Source organism: Geotrypetes seraphini, chromosome 5, assembly GCF_902459505.1.
Source record: "Geotrypetes seraphini chromosome 5, aGeoSer1.1, whole genome shotgun sequence".
Taxonomy (NCBI): Eukaryota; Metazoa; Chordata; class Amphibia; order Gymnophiona; family Dermophiidae; genus Geotrypetes; species Geotrypetes seraphini.
In genome coordinates this window covers 206486108-206507848 of record NC_047088.1, presented here as the reverse complement: position 1 = coordinate 206507848, position 21741 = coordinate 206486108, and positions in this window count along the sequence as shown.

The window sequence follows — 21741 nt, the reverse complement described above, 5'->3', positions numbered from 1 at the left end:
GAGATCTCAACCATGCCCCCTGCTAGAAACGTGATGTGACAAAATGAATATAAGGGGACATATCTGACTCTTGTAAATGCTACTGTTCTGCATCATTGGTGCACCCTTGTAAACACGAGCTCATGCTGAAGGACAACTGTATCCTGCCCCTTTTCTGACAGGAAGTCTGCCTCAGAGGTGGGGGAGGGGGGCGGAGAAAGTAGAGCTTCAGGATACACCTGAACTTACCCTGGACACTGTCTACTCTTCTATAAGAACTTAAGGCTGGCAGGGAGAATGAAGGGGGAAGCCACAGAGAGAAGACTCTCATGCATATGAAGCAATATTGATGCCTTCAGCCCCCTCCATGTGGTTGAGCAAAGTAATTAAGCTCTGCAATTTGTTATCGGAGCATGTGGTGAAAACTTAGCAGGGTTCAAAAAAAGTTTGGATACCGTAATTTCCTAAAAGAGAAGTCCATAAGCCATTATTAAGATGGCTTGGGAAATCCACTGCTTATTCCTAGGATAAGCAGCATAAAATCTTGTTTTACTCCTTGGGATCTTGGATTGACCACTGTTGGAAACAGGATACTGGGTTTGATTGACCTTTGGTCTGTCCTAGTATGGCAATTCTTATGTTCTTATGGTTAAAGTGCTTGAGTGTTTCATCTTGGATGCTGCAGACTCAAAGTGTAACTATATGAGCTGTGAAATCACAGCTCTTCTCATGAAACTACAGCGGTGCAGCAACCTGAGATAAAGTACTCAGACACTATCCACTGCCAGACTAGCACCACCACAAGTCTCAATTGTTTTTCCCAAAAATTAACCTTCCTTCAGGCTAGCAGCAGGCAGTCCTGACCAGTGGGCAGCCCCAGTTATTTTTGCTGAGTTTGCTCAATGTTAGCTACTCCCCTGACCATCATAGGCTCTCTTTTACTAAGCCAAGGTAGAGGTTTCTACTGCGGCTTGAAACGCTAAATGCCCCAACCCTCATAGAATTCCTATGAGCATCAGAGAGGCATTGGAGCATTTAGCGCTCTGGGCCTTGGTAGAAACCTGTACTGCGGCTTAGTAAAAGAGTGCCACAGTGATAATCAGAATAGGCATATTGGGAAGAGGGGTATAAAGAGAAAAAATTCCTTGGGTAGTTGAGGACAATGGCTTAAAGTGTTAGGATCTTCTTGGTGGTGCTGATTGAGTTGGATGCCCAGAGGCTCAAGAAGTGCAGGCTCTTTCAGTATGCCCAAATTAAACAGCACATAACATGAGCTTCTTCATAAACTCCATCCATCCCTGAGACCTTCCTGCCATCTTCTACATAATGTGTCTGACAGGCTTTGCAACAGATCACAGTCCAGGTCAGAATTTCTTGCTGACCCAATCCAGCATGGCTCTAGGACAGCTGACTGCTTCACTAAACACACCTTGCTTACAGGTAAATGATCCCAAAGAAAACTTTTTAGCCAACGGCGATTTTATTCCTGGATTTAGTGCTGGGCGATATCTGGGTACCAGCACTGAATATCTATGTTTATATGGTCAACTATCTCTTATGAAGCTAAGTGTGATATTTAATACTTAACTGCATAAGTGATAGTGCATAATGATAAAACTAACTTTTATGTGTTCCAATATGGCTGCTTAACTTAGGCAGTTAAACACTGACTATCGGAAGTTAATCACTTAAGTGCAGCCACAAAATAGCTGGCTTTCAGTTTAGTGGTCCATGATTATATTCAGCAGCTGGTTAAGTGCTGCTGAATATGAGGGGATAGCCCCAAACAAATAATTTAACTGACAGGTATGGGGGGAATTGGGGGTAGGGGTGTGTGGGGTGGGGGCCTGAGCCTTGGGGGGATTGTCAGGGAGGGGTTGGGCTCAGCGGGATTCAAGTTTGGGGGTGTGGCTGCTGGAAGGAGTGGGCATCCCTCCTGCTCGGCTTGCTTCAGGGGGGGGGGGTTCCGGGACAGAGGGAATGGGCATCCCTCCTACTGGCCGACTTTACATGGGGGTTCTGAGGTTCTGGTGGGAGGGAGTGAGCATCCTTTCTGCTGGCTGACTTTGTGGGGGCCACTTATCTGATCGTGGCAGGAAGATTTCCTTGCTGTGATCAGCTTGGTGGCTGTGTCTATTTGAAATTTAGAACACAGAGAGAAGACTTCTCAGAAGAAAGGTCACAAACTTATTTTTAGAAAAATATTCAGTTACTGTAAAGGACACTTAGGCATACACTCAGAATATGTGTAGTCCGACCAAGAGCCAAAGCTCCTATAGCCGAACCCACCGTCCCATTGCTGTGTATGGCTATTAAGTGTTGAAAATAAAGTGTTCTTCTGAAATATCTAACTGAATTTTTCAATGGCAGGAAGGATAAAGAAATCCTACTTAACTTAAATTTGTTAGGAGGTCCCCATGTTTCGTGGTCTTTTTCAAGGAACCCGGGGGAAGAAGTGGAAAAAATTCCAATGCCAGAGAAAAGCAAGGTGATGTAGACAAGGAGATAATTCTAAAAAATAAATAGAGATAACAAAGCTTTAGAATAATGGCTATGCATAAATTCAAGGCTGTGTATAAGAGAGAACAGTAAAGACTGCACAGGGAGGGTGCTTGCCATAAATTTAAGAAACAGCTTCGTGGCATGATGCCGAAGTTTCCAATGCTTCAGGGGAATGGCGGCAGAACGCCGCAGGGTTTAAATGTCATAGGGTAAAAGGCTAATCATAACGGAGTCACGTGAACAGAACAGCTGAGGTACACTGGCAAAATGCTGATGCAATAGACCTCCTAACAAATTTAAGTTAAGTAGGATTTCTTTATCCTTCCTGCCATTGAAAAATTCAGTTAGATATTTCAGAAGAACACTTTATTTTCAACACTTAATAGCCATACACAGTGATGGGACGGTGGGTTCGGCTATAGGAGCTTCGGCTCTTGGTCGGCCTACACATATTCTGAGTGTATGCCTAAGTGTCCTTTACAGTAACTGAATATTTTTCTAAAAATAAGTTTGTGACCTTTCTTCTGAGAAGTCTTCTCTCTGTGTTATATATTTTGCTTTGACTCCTCAGCCCTGAAAATTTTGTTTGTACAATCATCCTCACCTCTCCTATTTTTGACTTATTTGAAATTTAGGCCAGAATTTTGCTGACCTACATTCCAGGCGTCTATCGCAGCCCTAGTGAGATGCCTAGGGATACTTAAGCTTACCTAAGGGCACTTCTTGGCGAAACCTTGCCATGCCCAGCCTTGGGCAAGCATAAGTGTCTCACTGCACCTGCGACAGATGCCTACAGTGTAGGCCTGCCTCAGGGTTTTTGTTTTTAAAAAAAACGTGGATTCCGATTGGCTGGTTAGACAGCAGTAGGCCATCTAACGCTACCTAAAATCAGGACGCCATTTATAAAATTTGCTTTTAATGTCTAAATCCCCATTTTCAAAGCCAGGATATATACTTCTAATATTGAATAATGCACATCTGCAAAGAGGCGTTGTCTGGTGGGTTTTTGGCAGGACTAGGTTGGTACTAAAAGATAAATGTGTATTCCTTATTTCAGAATGGGAATGTACATCTATGTCCATAAGACTGACATCCTGATTAACATCTGTTACCTTGGATGTCTAGGTTTCAGAAAAATGCTCCTATTGAGCAGTGCTTCACTGGAGGTATTAATTCCCCAATGGTTGATATCCTACAGAAACCAAAACTGGTAAGGGATACCAGGCTTCATGACTGTTTTGGGAAAAATAAATATTTATGATTCCAATATGGCTGACATAAGTGTTTATGTTCCAGCAATTTAAAGGGGCAAAGTTACATTAATATGCCACCTGTGGCCCCCGGCACACACTTTCCACTACAAGTATACTAGTTAGGGTGGGATATGGCCTTTCTCTACAATCCACTGCACTGACCATTAGGCTATGCCAGAAATCTGCTTGGTGCTCTAATAAACTGGCCATAACATCAGAAGTTGTCATACAGGTTGGCATGTGCCATTTCATTCACATCTTTGGAGGTGGTGGGGGGGGGGAGGGAGTCAGTGACCACTGGGGAAGTAAAAGGGGCCATGCCTTCATGCTTCCAGTGGTCATCTGGTCAGTTTGGTCACCTTTTTGGCACTTATTCATGACTGAAACAGGTCTAGCCTCAAATGTCCAAGTTTTCACCTGGACGTTTTCTGCAATGTTCATCATTGCAGAAAAATGTCCAAGTCATAGGTCTGTCCTAATCCCGCCCAAAACCCCACCCCAAAATGCCCCTTGAAATTTAGATGCATTGCAGATAATCAGCATAGAAAACTGTCTAAAATTTGTTTTTCAAAACAAAACTTCCAAATACCAATTTATGCAATTTGGAGATGTTTTTCTCTTTTGACAAGAGCCCAATAGTAACATTAATAATTGTTATTGTGATGTCTGACCGAGTGGTATTTGTTACTTGAAAGTGCTCAGTTGTGGTTATATGGAATATAGAAATATGAAGTGGTTATTTGCAGATTTTTTTTTGCCATCATCATTTCTCTCTCGTGGGATGCTGCAAACATTAGCCTCAGCTCTGTTGCACCGATGTGATATCTGTGACTGACTTTGTGGTCCTTATTACATTTAATTCTGATATTTTCAAAGTTCTCGAGGTCTCTCACGAGAAATATCTATTTAATTGTTCACAGTACCAGTAACTGCAAGGTAATTATTTCTATAATACACTTGAGAGAAGAGTAATGCTATTTTTTATTCTGATAGATGATAAAACGATCATCGGAAAGTGATCTGTGAGAACTAGGCAGATGCTCAAGAAATGTTAAGCCATGTAGATATGTTCAATGCTCTTTGTAATGCATAATGTCCACTGCACAGACTCGCAAGACAGATAAAATAAGATGATCGTGTTTAATTTCTTGTAGTTCTGAACAGAGTAAACATGCTAGGTTTTATTATTCAAAAGCGAGCAAAAGGAGCAGTGGCATAGTAAGGGTGAGCGGCGCCCGGGGCGGTGGCACCCCTTCCCTGCTCCCCCTGCCCTGCACATGCCCCCTTCCCTTTCCCCGTACCTTTTTAACTTTTCTGGCGTGAGCAGCATGCCCAGGTTGGTGTTGACTCGCCCTTTGATGTCACTTCCTAGGACTTGGGCCCTAAAGTGATGTCAGAGTGTGCCAGTGTCAATGCAAGTGGCAACCTCATGCTGGGGAAGTATAAAAGGTATAGGGAAAGGCAAAGGGCACGTGCGCAACAAGGAGAGGAGCAGGGATGCTGTGCCCTTAGGAAGACTGCACACAGGGCAGACCGCTCCCCCCGCACCCACTGAAATGCCCCCCACATACCACTGAAAAGGAAGTGACATCAGAGGAAAAGCCTATGCTGGTGCGAGCAGCAAGCTGAGGTTGCTGCTCATGCCGAGAATGTTGAAGAGGTACAGAGGAAAGGAAGGGGTGTGTGTGTGGCAGGAGGGGGTGGGGAAGGAGCGGAGGGGGGAAGGGTTGGGGGATGGACGCCACTGCCCCAGGTGCCTTTCACCCTCACTATGCCACTGTCTGGGCCATGGAGCGCAAAGTCTGCCCTCGACTGACCTTAAGTCCCAACTTCTGGAGTTGCTGTCAAAGGTAACTCCAGTCCATTCAACCATTCAGTCATGGTTATGGCCAATTAATACAAAATAGTGCCAATTAACACTAATTATAGCCAATAAGGCCTGGATTCTCAAACCGGCGCCAAAATTGTCAATCAGGCATTGGCGCCGGTTTTGAAATCACACCAATGTGAAAGATAAGCACCGGAAACGTAGGCCAGAGTTTTTGGTATATATTTCCAGCACCTATCTTCATGTGAATCACGTCCACGTAAGCGCTTTAGACCACCTAATAACACTTCCGGTGTTAACCACACCTGCTTTGGCATTCGGCAGCTTAAAGCGCCTACATAGGCATGATTCTAATGCCGATTTTTTAGGTGCTGATATGCATCTCAAATCTTGGTTGCAAATGCTGTGTGAATGGCATTTTTAACCATGGAATGGGCGCCTACCAGCACCTTGGAAAATTGGTGCTGGTTCGAGAATCCGGGCCTGATTGTTTAAGGCCAATTAACATGTATAGTAGTGTGCTAGTTAGAAATTTGGGCACATAACTTTCTATGATTAGTGGACGTGGGCGCTTTAAGGGGCTGACTTTCTACCTGCTGTAGGCATGTACAGTTCCAGGGTACTGAGTACTGGAATCAAAAATTTTAAAGGAAAACCCTTTGGAGAGTTTATCTTACAAAATGAGATTGCAGGAACTCAGACAGAAAGCCTGCAGTCTTTACAGAAATATAAAATATAATGATCTCCTATTATGCCAATTCAGAAATTGTATTCAAAACAAGGATAATGCGTGAACCTGTACAAGTTGCCATGGGAATAGCCTGATATCATATGATGTTTATGTTGCAATGCTGGGCTATTTGATTAAGATAAGAAATCACAAAGAATTTCGGGAAAATAATTAAGCTTTGCAAGAAATTGATAATATGTTTAATTTTTCACATGAAATATAACATAAACAAAATTGCTAATGAGGTGATGATTCCTAACAGGAAGACTATGGCTCCTTTTATGAAACTGCGATAGTAGTTTCTAGCGCGGGGAGCCGCACTGAATGGCCCGCGCTGCTCCTGACACTCATAGAGTTCCTATGAGCGTTGGGAGCAGCGCGGGCCATTCAGCGCAGCTCTCTGCGCTAGAAACTGCTATTGCAGTTTCATAAAAGAGGGGGTATATGTTGAAATAAATAGAACGTAAAGGGGTAAAACAGCAAACTATTCTTTCAGGACAGGTTCATCACATAGTCTCTCTGTAAATAATTGTGATAATTTACCTGTCCTGGAGAAACCCTCGTCTTCTGACCAAAACCCAGTATCCAACCTCAAGGGTTACCTCCCAGATATTGGCATGATAAGCTTTTTCCTCTGTCTCTTATAATTGTAATTTCTTCGCCGATTACATAGTAGTACCAAAGTACTGTAAATTAACTTTACATTAGTGTGTTCTTCTGACAAATCTGCCACCTCACTTTCATTTGGAGCCATTAGAGAAGTTTCTAATGTCCAATCTCTGGCAACATCACCTTTTTGCTTCTGTCAAACTCCTGTCCTGCAGGGGGAATGGTCTTCTAGTGATGGTGGCAAATTTTCTTCCTGTAATGTCACATTACTTAGGGAATCTCCTTCTTTTGCCCTTCTACCAGAAACCTTTCCTTTTCAACTTCCGGCTTTTTTAAAACAGGAAGTTACATCAGAAGGAAGGACTGAGGCAGAGGAAAAGCTCAAGAGTAGTCCTGCTAGGATTGGTGGTGAAGGTTGAGAAGGTAGTGGGGTTCTTTGCTGTGCTGCACTGCTTCATCCACTGCTGCTATCAGACCCGCAGGGGGAGCACTGCTGCACCGCTGTCGCTATTAGACCAAAGCAGGGAGGTGGGTTGCTGCTTTCCACCTCTGCTGTCACCAATAGACCTGGGGGGGGGGGGGAAGCTGGAATTTGGAGGGAAGGGAGAGAGGATGCTGGACCCAGGGAGGGGTTGATTTGACTGAGGCTGGAGCTGGTGGGAAGGGAAGAGAGAGAGGGTGCTGGCCACATGGAGTGGGGGGCTAAAAGAAAGAGAAGAGGGGGTGCTGGCCACATGGGGTGTAGGGATTTCTGGAGGGAAGGGAGAGGGAAATTGGATGGAGGCTGGAGCTAGAGGGGAAGGAAGAGAGGATGCTGGACCCTTAGTGTGTGTGTGTGTGTGGGGGGGGGGGTGCTGACCCTTGGGGAGTCCTTGACCTGCAGGGAGAAGGAGAGAGAAGGGACAGTACAGAAATGGAGGATGGATAGTAAGCACAAAGAAAGAAGAAAATGTCAAATGGGCAGAAGACCCTGGTGAGCAAGCTAATAGAAAACAAACAGAAACCAGTGCCAGAGACCAACATGATTTGAATAATACAATGACCAGACAACAAAAGGTAGAAAAAATAATTTTATTTTCTATTTCATAATTACAATATATCAGATTTGAAATGTGTGTCCTGCCAGAGCTGGTGTTAGACAGCGAGCACGAACTAGGACCTAACAGTGTTTTGTTTACATTTGACAGTGCTGGTATGAGATTGGAGAGAAAAGGGGGATGGGGTTGATAAAAAAGCTATAAAATAAACTCAAAACCAACAAACATTGTGGAACAGGATCGGATGTACCAATAATAGTTTAATAAGCGTCCAAAAAACATAAAGGCAATCCACAAAAGATATGAACAGTCACAAGTGACCCACAGTAAACACCAAATAAAATATAAAATTGATCCGACATGGGCTGTGTTTCGGCAAAAATAAAAATGGGGGACATAATGGGTCCTAGAAGATGGAAAGAGATAAGATTAGGATAAATCAACAAGAGAATCTCAAAAGTTGCCCCCACCCTTTCAGACTGACCACTGCAAATTGACCTAATCTGAAAAATTACTTCCCCACTACCCAAGTGCCCTATCCGGAAAAAAATAACCCCTACAACTGCCCCATCATCTTGCAAACTATTTGCAACTGATACAACACTGCAGAAATTGCCCCAACACCAAAACCTACCCCGTGCAACTGACCCCATTCTGTTGTATAAATTTACTCCTTCCAATCAGGATTTCCTTCTTGCCAAGTTTCAACTCTTTCCATTAAATTTTTGGAGAGTTGTTATGCCCCCAGACTAACAGGAATTCTGAACCCTTTTGTATAATTCCAATTTCAATAGTGCTGTAAAAATTATAATGGCTGTCCATTCAATATGTTTATTTAGACCATTAGGTTTTAATACCTTGGCTGACATTTAAAAGAAATGCTGACTGAGGAGTTTAAATACTGCATGCATATTTAGCCACACAGCCTTCTAGGTCAATTTTGTATGTGTATTTAATGTTTGAAAATCAGATTGGAGCATTTGATATTTAATGAAACTGAACCTGTCAGATTGTATATTAAGCCTATGGAAAGATTGATTTAATTAAGCCATATAGCAAGCCTGCTGTGAGAGCTTTCATACAATATTTATGAATTCCACTCTGTTTATAATAAAATTATTAGGTGAACAGAAGGTGAAATCTACCTTTAAATGAACTAGTTATTAATGTGTTCTGAAATTGTGTTTCCACCATCATACAACATCTGGCTATGAATTTATAATTTATTTAGGATTTCTCATTTAACTGAATTTGTCACTTTGCCATCTATTAAAGGGGGCAAGGCTGAGTGTGTGTAACTTTGCAGAATTCTATTTTAACATTTACCACATACCGTAGATCCAATTTGTAAGATACATTTGATATTTCCCTTGAATTAAAAAAGATACTTTTTTTGAATTCTAATCAGGTTTTAAAATCAGCAAAGGGACTTAATTATCATCTAATTTATTATCATAATTCATAGATAGGGCAAGCCATCTGTCAGAAGTGCTGCAGCTAGGGAATCAAGCACTTTGTGCAGAAACAATGGGAAGTACTCCCCTGCAGTTATACCAGTGCTATCACTCCATACCATCTCTAATAGCTCAGTCTGCCTCCTTTTCATAGATATACCTTGTGCCACCATGGCATCACACTGTCTGAATCCCTAAGTTACAACCCTGTCTCTGTATTCATATCTGTTTTTAAATTAAAAGGAATTAAAAAAACAACAACCCAGTTATAATATCAATACAAAACTTAAACAGCTGGACAGGCCTGCACGGTCTGTGTCCCATATGTGGTGATTTGGTGTTGGATGGGCTGGGGAGGGCAACTTGGAACATGAGGATGTTACTGGCCAGACTTTATAACAGATATCCTGCAAACAGGATGGTTGGATACGCTGGAGAGAGCTTGGATGGCAACTTCAGCATTTGGAACCTAGGACAATACCAGGTGGACTTTACAGTCTATGACCCAGAAATACCAAAGAAGAGACAAGTTAATTTAATCATGTATTTTTAATGGGTATAACTCAGGGGTCTCAAAGTCCCTCCTTGAGGGCCGCAATCCAGTAAGGTTTTCAGGATTTTCCCAATGAATATGCATGAGATCCTATGTGCATGCACTGCTTTCAATTCATATTCATTGGGGAAATCCTGAAAACCTGACTGGATTGCGGCCCTCAAGGAGGGACTTTGAGATCCCTGGTATAACTAATGGGTAGACTGGATGGATTGTTCAGGTCTTTATCTGCCGTCATTTTCTATGTAACAATATCCCCACAACAGTATATATTGGTAAGATAGTAACATATAGTAAATGATGGCAGACAAAGACCCGAGTGGTCCATCCAGTTTGCCCAACCGTACCCTCTCTTTAAAATTACTGATTTAATTTAAATTGTCCTTTTTCCTAGATATTTCTGGGCCAGAAACCCAGAGCTCTGCCCGGTACTATTCTTAGGTTCATCTACTGAAAAGTATCCGTTGTAGCTCACTCCAGTCCATCTAAACCAGACATGGGCAACTCCGGTCCTTGAGGGCTGGAATCCAATTGGGTTTTCAGGATTTCCCCAATGAAAATGCATTGAAAGCAATGCTTGCAAATAGATTTCATGCATATTCATTGGGGAAATCCTGACAACCCAATTGGATTCCGGCCCTCGAGGACCAGAGTTGCCCATGTCTGATCTAAACCATCCCAGCCATCGAAGCCCTCCCCAGCCCATCCTCAACCGAATGGCCTTATATGGGACACAGACCATGGAAGTCTGCCCAATACTGGCCTTAGTTCTTCAATATACTGTATACCATTAATTTCTGATTAGATATCCTCTGTGTTCATCACACACTTTTTTGAACTCTGTCACCATTTTCCTCTCCACCACTTCTCTCAGGAGCACGTTCTAGGCATCAACCACCTTCTCTGCAATGAAGAATTTTCTAACATTACTCTTGAGTCTACCACGAAAATGATAGGAGGCTTGCGCCAGAAGATGTATGAGGAGAGACTGGAAGCCCTGAATATGTATACCCTAGAGCAGTGTTTTTCAACCTTTTTTGGGCAAAGGCACACTTGTTTCATGAAAAAAATCACGAGGCACACCACCATTAGAAAATGTTAAAAAATTTAACTCTGTGCCTATATTGACTATATATAAAGTAATTCTCTTGAATAGGAATCAAATAAACACAAAGAAAGTATTTTATAATTACTTTATTATGAAATATTAAGTAAACAGAATAGTGAAAAATTATAAAATATTTTATTCAGTGCGAAACCTGGGCCTGTTTGGCTGAACACAAAGCTGATATTCTGGCTGGAATCGAAGAAAGACACACACGTAGCTCTTCGTCAACAGCTCTCAGTCTCTCTCTGTATATAGCATACAAAAATAGACAAATATACCCTCCATCCTTTTTATTAAACCACAATAGCAGTTTTTAGCGAAGGGAGCTGCGCTGAATGCCCAGCGCTGCTCTTGACGCTCATAGGCTCCCTATGCTAAAAACCACTATTGCGGTTTAGTAAAAGGTGACCATATTGTAAAATATAGACAGCAGATATAAATTCAGAACTGTGCATAGTAAGTGAAGGGAAGTTTTCATCTCTGGGAATTTACCCAGTTAACTATTAAGTTATTTGGGCAAATTCCTTTGAAAACTGTGGTAATACTGCCTCCACTTTGCTAAATTTAAAATAAAATCATTTTTCCTACCTTGTCTGGTGATTTCTGGTTGCACTTTCTTCTTCTGACTGTGCATCCAATCTTTCTTCCCTTCTATCAGCCTGTATGCTTTCTCTCCTCCACACCTCATTCCCTCCCCCAACTTTTTCTTCCTCTCTCCCTGACCTTTCTTTCTTTTTTTCTATTTCTCTTCTTTCCTTGTTTCCCTGCCTGCCCCCTTTCTTTCTTTCTCCCTGCCGTTCCCCAAGCCACTGCCACTGCCGCTGCCATCGGGGAACAGGACCCACCAATGGATAACAGGCCCCAAAGCCGACGCCGACGCATGCTCTCCCTGACGTCAATTCTGCAATCAGAGAGGAAGTTCCGCCCAGCCAGGCAGCGATTGGCTGGCCCGAACTTCCTCTCCGACTGCAGAATTGACGTCAGGGAGAAGAAGACTTATCGGCTCGATAGATTAGATCGCCAAGACAAAGTGAGTCCTGGGTGATCTACTCATTTTGCCTTGGCGAGCTACTGGCGCCCCTGCCTCGGGCCCCCTGTCAGCTCCGGGCCCCTGAATGCAGGACTGGTAGTACTGCCCTGATGGCGGCCCTGCGGCACAACAGGCAACATCTCACGGCACACTAGTGTGCCGCGGTACAGCGGTTGAAAAACACTGCCCTAGAGGAAAGGAGAGACAGGGGAGATATGATTCAGACGTTCAAATACTTGAAGGGTATTAACGTAGAACAAAATCTTTTCCAGAGAAAGGAAAATGGTAAAACCAGAGGACATAATTTGAGGTTGAGGGGTGGTAGATTCAGGGGCAATGTTAGGAAATTCTACTTTACGGAGAGGGTAGTGGATGCCTGGAATGCGCTCCCGAGAGAGGTGGTGGAGAGTAAAACTGTGACTGAGTTCAAAGAAGCGTGGGATGAACACAGAAGATTTAGAATCAGAAAATAATATTAAATATTGAACTAGGCCAGTTACTGGGCAGACTTGCACGGTCTGTGTCTGTGTATGGCCGTTTGGTGGAGGATGGGCAGGGGAGGGCTTCAATGGCTGGGAGGGTGTAGATGGGCTGGAGTAAGTCTTAACAGAGATTTCGGCAGTTGGAACCCAAGCACAGTACCGGGTAAAGCTTTGGATTCTTGCCCAGAAATAGCTAAGAAGAAAAAATTAAAAAAAAAATAAAATTTAAATTGAATCAAGTTGGGCAGACTGGATGGACCATTCGGGTCTTTATCTGCTGTCATCTACTATGTTACTATGTTACCCCTCAACCTCAAATTATGCCCTCTGGTTTTACCATTTTCCTTTCTCTGGAAAAAATTTTGCTCCATTAATACCTTTCAAGTATTTGAACGTCTGCATCATATCTCCCTTATCCCTCGTTTCCTCTAGGGTCCTTAGGATGTCCTGGGGGCTAGTTGTTATGCAGACAGGAAGGGCAATGTTGCCCTGGGCACCTCCCATCCTCACTATACCACTGCCTATACGTCTTTGAAGTCCACTGCACTGACCACTAGCCGACCCTCTGATCTGTAGGGACATCTATAAGACTATTTCTTTCAAAATGATACCAGACAGATGCTTTTGTGCCTGTTTTTTTTTGCGCTTACAAGTTGGATGTGTCATTGAAAAATGTTTTTCCTGTTCGAAAATGGCTCTTTAATGGACAGATTTTTTTTGGATGAAATGAGCTAAACATCTCAATTCTGACTGAGATGTTTTTTTTTTAGATGCCCCTCCACATCACTCCTGCCTCATTGGGTTCCAGGTTCAAAATGGTACTCTTTGTTCCTTAGCTATAGTTTAATGCCTAGGAGTAAAGTACACAACTAAGGGGTAAAAATAGCTCGTCTTGATTATCCCAGGCAGGCAAAATAATGCCGGCTTACAACTTGAGTTATTTTCCCACAAATTATGCAGCTTGTACAGTTCATTGCAAACTGTGTTATCTGATTTGCATAACAATGGGGTGCTTTGCATGCATTTGCATCTCATTATTATGTAACCCATGTTACCTTATATTTTATGGTAAAATGATGCACAATTTTGCTGTTTAATGCATGCTAACAGGTGAATATCACACATTATTTCCTTAATTCAGTGTAGTAACGGCTAATCTTATGCCATTATAAGCACAAAAAAGAGGTAATTTTATAACAGGTGCCTATAAAAATGTTAAAATGGCAAATATTTATGCATATTTATAAAGGCACTCTAGATGTGTATGTTCCTTTATTAAACAGGATCTCAGAATTAACCACAGTAACACACAAATATTTTTGCTCATTGTTACACTCACTCCAAAGCAGGTGTAGATATGTGCATATATACTACAGAGGCAATTCAGTAAGTGAGTTCCTCTTTTCAGATGCTCCAATTCTGCATGGAGAGAGCCCATTTTATAATGACATCTAGGTGCCTGGATTCCTTTATAGATTACTATCATAACCTGACATTAGCAAACATAGAGGTACATAACCAAAGTCATAGGCACCAGTTCTGTGGGTGCCACAACACTCCCAATGCTACCCAGTAGTATTGCCTGATTCAGGAAAAAAATTTCGATTCGATTCGATTCAGCCTATTGAATCGATTTTTTGATTTGATTTGATTTTCCTGCCCAATTGGGTGTTTTTTTCAAACATCCTGGTGGGTTTATTTTATAGCTTCTTCACCCCCTTTGCCTTCTCCTAACCACACTGGTGCTGTGGTGTAAACAAAATAAACAAACAAATAAGACTTCCTCTCTCTGTTAAATCCTAGCTCACGTTTGTGGTCTAACACCAGCTCTGGCAGGATACACGTTTCAAATCTGACATATTGTAATCACAAAAGGGAAAATAATATTAGTTTTTCTTCCTTTTGTTGTCTGGTCATTATTCAAATCTTGTTGGTCCCAGGCTCTGGTTGTCTTCTGATAACTTGCTTGCCAGGGTCTCCTTCTTTCTTCTTTCTCCATGCTAACCATCCATCTTCTATCTCTGTCCTCCCCTTCCGTTTCCTTTCCCTCCCCTGGAGATCTGGCATCTTTCCTTTTTTTCGTCTCCAGCCACAGATCCACCTTTTCTCAACTTTCATCCAGCATCTCTCCTTCCTTCCCCACCACCCCAGGGTCCACCATCTCTTCCTTTCAGTTCCTTTCATCCCTAAATCCCATTGTCCACCATCTCTCCCTTTCTATTCCTTTGATCCCTAAATCCCATTGTCCACCATCTGTCCCTTTCTGTTCCTTTCATCCCTAAATCCCATTGTCCACCATCTCTCTCCCTCTCCTCTGTTTTTAGACCCATTATTTCTTCCCCCCAAAGTCCGGCATATGCACGTCTCTTTGAACCCCCTCTTCCCTCCCTCCCTCCATCTACTTCCATCCCTCCCCTGAAGGTCTGTCCCCCCTGAAGGTCTACACCCCATCCCTGAAGGCCTGCCTGTCCCCCCCTGAAGACCTGCACCCCACCTCTGAAGGCCTGTCCCCCCCCAAAGGACTGCACCTCCCCCCTGTGTGTTCCTCCCTGACCTCCCATGCCTCCATTTACCTGATTCCAGCAGGGAGCAGCCTACTATGGGGTGGCCTGTGCCTGGCTGGCACCCGTTTCCCTGCGCCCCTCTCTCTCTTATCAAGCTCCCACCACCACCATAGGGTGGGGGGAGTGTGTCTGCTGGCTCACAATGTACTGCATAGCATTGCACAATATAGAGAATTGCTAATGACAGCTATCCAAAAAGTGAATCAATAACAAACCCATTTAAATTGACATTTTATTTGAAAAATTGAATAAAAGTCTATAGTTGAAAAAAAAGAATAAAGTTCAAGGTATTACCATTTTACTTCTTTCCATTAATCAACATCTCCTCCCCCCAATAGCTGCTGCATTAGAATAACTAGGGGCATAATATAGAACAAGGGTATTTTGCAGCATTTATTTTAAGTAGGAATGAAATCAAAGCACAAAAACAAGCAAACCCATAAGGTTGCAAATATTCCTATCCCCCTCCCCAATACTTCTTGAATTTGGCAAGCATGCAGTAGAAGCAGTGGCTGCACAAACCTTCGAGCAGGGGCGACTGCAACAGCTTGACGTGGTCCTCGGGGAAGGAATCCAGCAGGCGCTTGAAGAGCTGGCCCAGGTCCGAGTAGCTCCGGTGCAGGTACAGCCTGCAGAGATGATCGCCGATACTTTAGCGATCATTGTAGGTTGCCCTAGGCCTCAGGAGCTGTCTTCCCCCTGCCTCGCGGCAGGGGGAAGACAGCTCCTGAGGCCTAGGGCAACCTGCAATGATCGCTAAAGTATCGGTGATCATCTCTGCAGGCTGCTCACTGCTGGAATCAGGTAAAAGGAGGCGCAGGAGGCCAGGGGGGAAGCCGGACACTGTAGCACTTCATGAGTGACCCTCCCCCCTTGCCCTATAAAGGAGGAGCGGCAGCGGCCGGCCAGCAAGAGGCAGCACAGCCGATCCTGCTTTACGGGGCGAGGATCTTTGTGGGTGGAAAATCTGCAGTTTGGCTTCTGGGAAAAGCAGTGTTATTGTGGCTGCAGATGAGAGCACAATCAGCTGGGGCCCTTCTCCAATCTTCGGTGAACTGGGCTACAGCGACCATAAGCCCAAATCTTCCACCTCTGCCCAAGAAGTAAAAACGCTGGATGGACTTTATAGTGAGCAGATTGCCATGGGATACGTGCACTCCCTCATGATTGTGCGAGATGAAAGTGAGCAGGAGTGATAGAAGTTGAAGAGACTGCCAGAGTATAATCCGCGCACGCTCTGATAACACCTGCAGGAACCAGGAACCCTTTAAAGCCTGGCAGCTCTCGGCTTTCTAAACTGCACTGTGACATGATGTCTTGCGAAAGGGATTTAAAAAAGACCTTCCTTCAGTATTTTTTCTTATTTTCGAGGTTCAAATATAATTTTACTCTGTTTTATCTACCTTGTAGCTTTCCTCACACAGACAATGAATCGGAAGGCCGATTTTTTTGTTTTTGAATTGATTCACCCGAAATGAATTGGTGAATCGATTCGAATCATGAATCGGGCAGCACTACTACCCAGCACTGTCTTTGTACCGGAGCTGAAAGCTTCAAGATGTAGAGCTGCAGAAATACAGGAAAGAAAGTTGTATCACTAAGCTCCTGCTCCTGCTTCCTCCTGCAGCCTATTGACTGTTTAAAAAACATTTGACCAATTGGCTGCAAAGGGAAAGCTGGAAGGAAGGTTGGTGTCACCTAAGCTATTGCTCCCGCCTCCTCCTGCAGCCTGTTGGCAGGCAGAGGGGAAGCAGTAGTGAGGGAAGCACTGGGCAAAGTAATGATAGAGAGGAAGTGGAAGAAAAGAATGGTTTTGAGAAAGGGCCAAAGGAATTTTAAGGGCTATGAAAGAGCTTCAGGCAGAGGAGCTGATATAGAAGCTCTTTCATATCCCTTATAAGTCCTTTGGCCCTCTTTCAAACCATTCTTTTCTTCCACTTCCTCTCTATCATTACTTTGCCCAGTGCTTCCCTCACTACTGCTTCCCCTCTGCCTGCCAATAGGCTGCAGGAGGAGGCGGGAGCAATAGCTTAGGCGACATTACCTTGCCCAGTGCCTCTCTCAGTATTGCATCCCCTCTTTATGGCTGATCAAAGTTTGCCTGACCCATACTGCTGTTCTTCTATGCCTGCCAATGGGGCTCATTTTTAAAGGAAAAATATTCAAAAAGTATCATAAAGGGGCAGATGGATATTTATCTTGCCAAACCTTTCCAATTTGCTATTTTCTAGATGGATATGTATACTTTTGATCAGTATTTCATCTAAATCTCAAGGAGGTGTATTAGAGGTGTGGTGTGTGGGGGACTAGAGCAGACTAATGACTTGGACAATTTTTGGGGGGTCATAATTGGACATTTTAGAATATATTCAGGGCACAAGTTAGACATCTGGGATTAAATCTGTTTTAATAAGGAATAATTGCCAAAAGGTGTCCTAATTGACCAGATGACCACTGGAATGATGTAAACATGACCTCCCCGCACTCCCCCAGTGGTCACTGGCCCACTCCTACCTCCCCAAAGATGTCAATGAAACAGTACATACTTGCTATATGACAGCTTCAGATGTTATGACTAGTCCTAATAGAGCGGCAAACAGGTTTCTGGAGTAGCCTAGTGTGTGGTGTAGTGAACCATAGAGATGGGGACTCGGGTCCATTCCTCACTCTAATCTACTACCCTTGTAGTGGAACATGTGAGCCTTCCAAACCCCACCCTAATCCTACTAAACCAGCATATACTGTAGATGACATTTGCAGGCATGAGGACTATTGGTATGGTATACAGTGGGTTTTGGAAGGGTGTATGATGAGATGTGTACCTGGGACATTTTATGTGAAGTTCACTACAGTGTCCCCCTATGTTGCTCCACTGGTCTGCTAGGATGTCTATATGGCCAGTCTGTTACAAGTGCTGGCCCCTCCTACATCCCAATGGCTTGTTCTGTGCATATTTCATTTGGGCATAGGTATTTAAATGTCTGTCATATCTCCCCTCTCCCGTCTTTCCGCCAAAGTATACATATTGAGATTTTTAAGTTTGCCCCCTTTTCCCATTTGTGTAGAGGTATTTGGTGATTCACTTATCTGAGGGCTTAAACTCACCTGGGGGCTTTGATCACTCTTCCCCAAAGATTCTAGTTTAAAGCCCTCTTCAGTAGGTTAGCTAGTCTGCTGCTGAAGACACTTCTTCCCTTCTTTGATAGATGCACACCATTCCTACTCAGCAGCCCTTGGAAAATCATCCCATGGTCCAGGAAGCCAAAATGCTCTCGATGACACCATCAATGCATAAGAATATAAGAACATAAGAATAGCCTTACTGGGTCAGACCAATGGTCCATCAAGCCTAGTAGTTCGTTCTCACGGTAGCCAATCCAGGTCACTAGCACATGGCTAAATCCCAAGGTGTAGAAATATTCCATGCTACCGATACAGGGCAAGCAGTGGCTTCCCCCATGTCTTTCTCAATAACAGACTATGGACTTTTCCTCCAGTAACTTGTCCAAACCTTTCTTAAAATCAGCTACACTGTCCGCTCTTACCACAACCTCTGGCAATGCGTTCCAGAGCTTAACTATTCTCTGAGTGAAAAAATTTCCTCCTATTGGTTTTAAAAGTATTTCCCTGTAACTTCATTGAGTGTCCCCTAGTCTTTGTAATTTTTGACGGAGTGAAAAATCGATCCGCTTGTACCCGTTCTACTCCACTCAGGATTTTGTAGACTTCAATCATATCTCCCCTCAGCCGTCTCTTTTCCAAGCTGAAGAGTCCTAGCCATTTTAGTCTTTCCTCATATGAAAGGAGTTCCATCCCCTTTACCATCATGGTCGCTCTTCTTTTAACCTTTTCTAGTGCCGCTATATCTTTCATGAGATAAGTAGACCAGAATTGAACACAATACTCCAGATGAGGTCGCGCCATGGAGCAATACAGAGGCATTATAATATCTTTAGTCTTGTTAGCCTTCCCTTTTTTAATAATTCCTAGCATCCTGTTTGCTTTTTTGGCCATCGCCGCATGTGAGGTGGAAGGTTTCATCGTATTGGCTACGATGATACCCAGATCCTTTTCTTGGGCGCTAATCCCCAAGGTGGATCCTAGCATTCGGTAACTGTGATTCAGGTTATTCTTCTCAACGTGCATCCACACATGCAACCATACATTCATCTCCAGGATGCAAGTTTCTCTGCCCTGGCTTTTACCGTCACCAGAGAGGATCAATGAGAATACCTCCTGCGTACCTGACTGCTTCACCTTCACTCCCAGAGCCTCAAAGACACTTTTGATAAGCTCAGAGGGGTACCTATCAGTATTATTAGTGCCAACATGGATGAGCAGCATTGGATAATAGTCATTTGGCTTGATGAGACTCAGCAAGCTCTCTGTAACATTTTGCATTTTGGAACCAAGCAGACAGCATACCTCTGTACCCCTCAGAAGGGAATTATCAACCACCACTACTCAGTGGTCATGGTTCCAACAACTTTAAGGATTTTCAAAAAAAAAGATAAGATGTTTTGCTGTTTTGAAAATGGGTAGGTTTGGTACTGGATTTTTGTGTGTTTTATGCACACATCTAAATTTGAATTTAGATGTCATATCGAAAATGCCCCTTTACATGTTTTATAAAATAAGCTAAAAATAGATATTTACTTGATCTTTGTTCATAGATGACCCTGGACATGGTAGATGTGACAGTATATTGTTTATAGCTATAAATCCATGACTTGATTGAAGAATTTAAACAGAATATTTTTGGAGGTAGTTTTAGAACAGCATGTATGCATAACACATGCACATTTTGCCCTGTGAAGATCACCTCAAATTTTCAAAACAATTAAATATGAATTGCATAGTAAATTCAATTTTACCATAGATTAGTAACTACTTCTATGAATGCTAAGCTGATGAAGTCTTCAGTAGTGTTGTACTTCTGTGATAACTATGCTATCAAGAACACTGTGCCTTCCAGCTATATAACTTTTAACAATATATTTGTAACAGCTCAAAGGTTAGGAAGTCAGAGGAAAAAATGCAAAGCATGGAGATTGAGACATGCTCTGTTAATTCATGAATGTATAACACTAAAGTTACTAATAAATGACCTTACATTTTAAAAAATTCTGCTTTGTGATCCATCGTTGCCAGCAACACTAACATTTATTTATGTTGATATAATATTCAGCTTTTCAAGTTTTAAGTACTGCAAGACTGCCTTTAGGGGGATTTCAGTGCTAGTATGAACCCAGATGCTACTACTACTACTACTATTTATCACTTATATAGCACCAAAAAGCGTACACAGTGCTGTACATTTAATAAATGGTCCCTGCCTGGAAGAGCTTACAATCTAATTTAGACAGACAGACATGACATATAGGATTGGGGATGCAAAACACAAGGTGAGTGGAGTTAGGAGTTGAAAACAGTCTCGAAGAGGTGGGCTTTTAACTTAAACTTGCACACTGCCAGAGAGAGATCCCGCCGTAGGGATTCAAGTACTTTGTTCCAGGCATACGGCACAGCAAAATAGAAGGGATGGAGTCTAGAGTTGGCAGAGGAATAGAAGGACACAGATAGGGGGGGACTTACCTGCTGAGTGGAGCTTGTGGAGGGGAACAAACGGGAAGATAAGTGAAGAGAGATAATGAGGGGCAGCTGAGTGAATGCATTTGTAGGTCAGTAAGAGGAGTTTGAATTGTATTTGGAAATGGATAGGAAGCCAATGAAGTGACTTTAGAAGAGGGGTAATGCGAGTATAGCGCCTCTCACGGAATATGAGTTGTGCAGTCGAATTCTGGACAGATTGAAGGGAAGAAAGATGGCTGAGTGGAAGACCTGAGAGTAGCGAGTTGCAGTAAGTGTGAGGTGATAAGAGTTTTGGTAGTGTGCTTGGAGAGGAAGGGTCAGATTTTGGTAATATTATAGAGGAAGAAGTGGCAGGTTTTATCAATATGTTGTATCTGGGCAGAGCAGAATGTTGCTTGGGAAAGTAGAATATCGGTGTCATAAAAACTAAACTAAACCTTAGGCTTATTTACCGCATCTTCTCTATAACAGTAGAGCTCGGCACGGTTTACAAGAAATTAGAAAGGAGAACAGATACAGTGTGGATTTGGAATAGTATGGAGAGGAGTGGAATTTACAACTGGTTGGAAAGAGTCCAGCGAGGCAGCGAGGTTGAGATGCTGTTGTAATCATCTTTGAGGTGCACTGGAAGAGACAGGTACTTGTTCTAGTTATGGAGCAGCATGGCTTTGATGCTCTGTGATGAGCTATCAATAAAGAGATGCCACTCTTTCGGGTTACAGGTGATTCCAACAGCAAAAAATGGTAAATTTTAAAATATCAATGTCCTGGGAAAGGTGTGGTTCTCTGGTAGAGCTGCTGCCTCTGCACCCAGAGGTTGTAAGATCAAATCCCAGTGTTGTTCCTTGTGACCCTGGGCAAGTAGTTCAATCCTCCAGTGCCCACCACTTTGAATATCAGCTTTGAATGCCAAAGCCTCAAAAGGTGGAAAAGAAGTCCCCATTCCACTTCCCTTTGCACTTCATAAAATCAACTCTTGTTCTACAGCTTCCTTTCAACTGGCCTCAAAAGCAAAGTTTG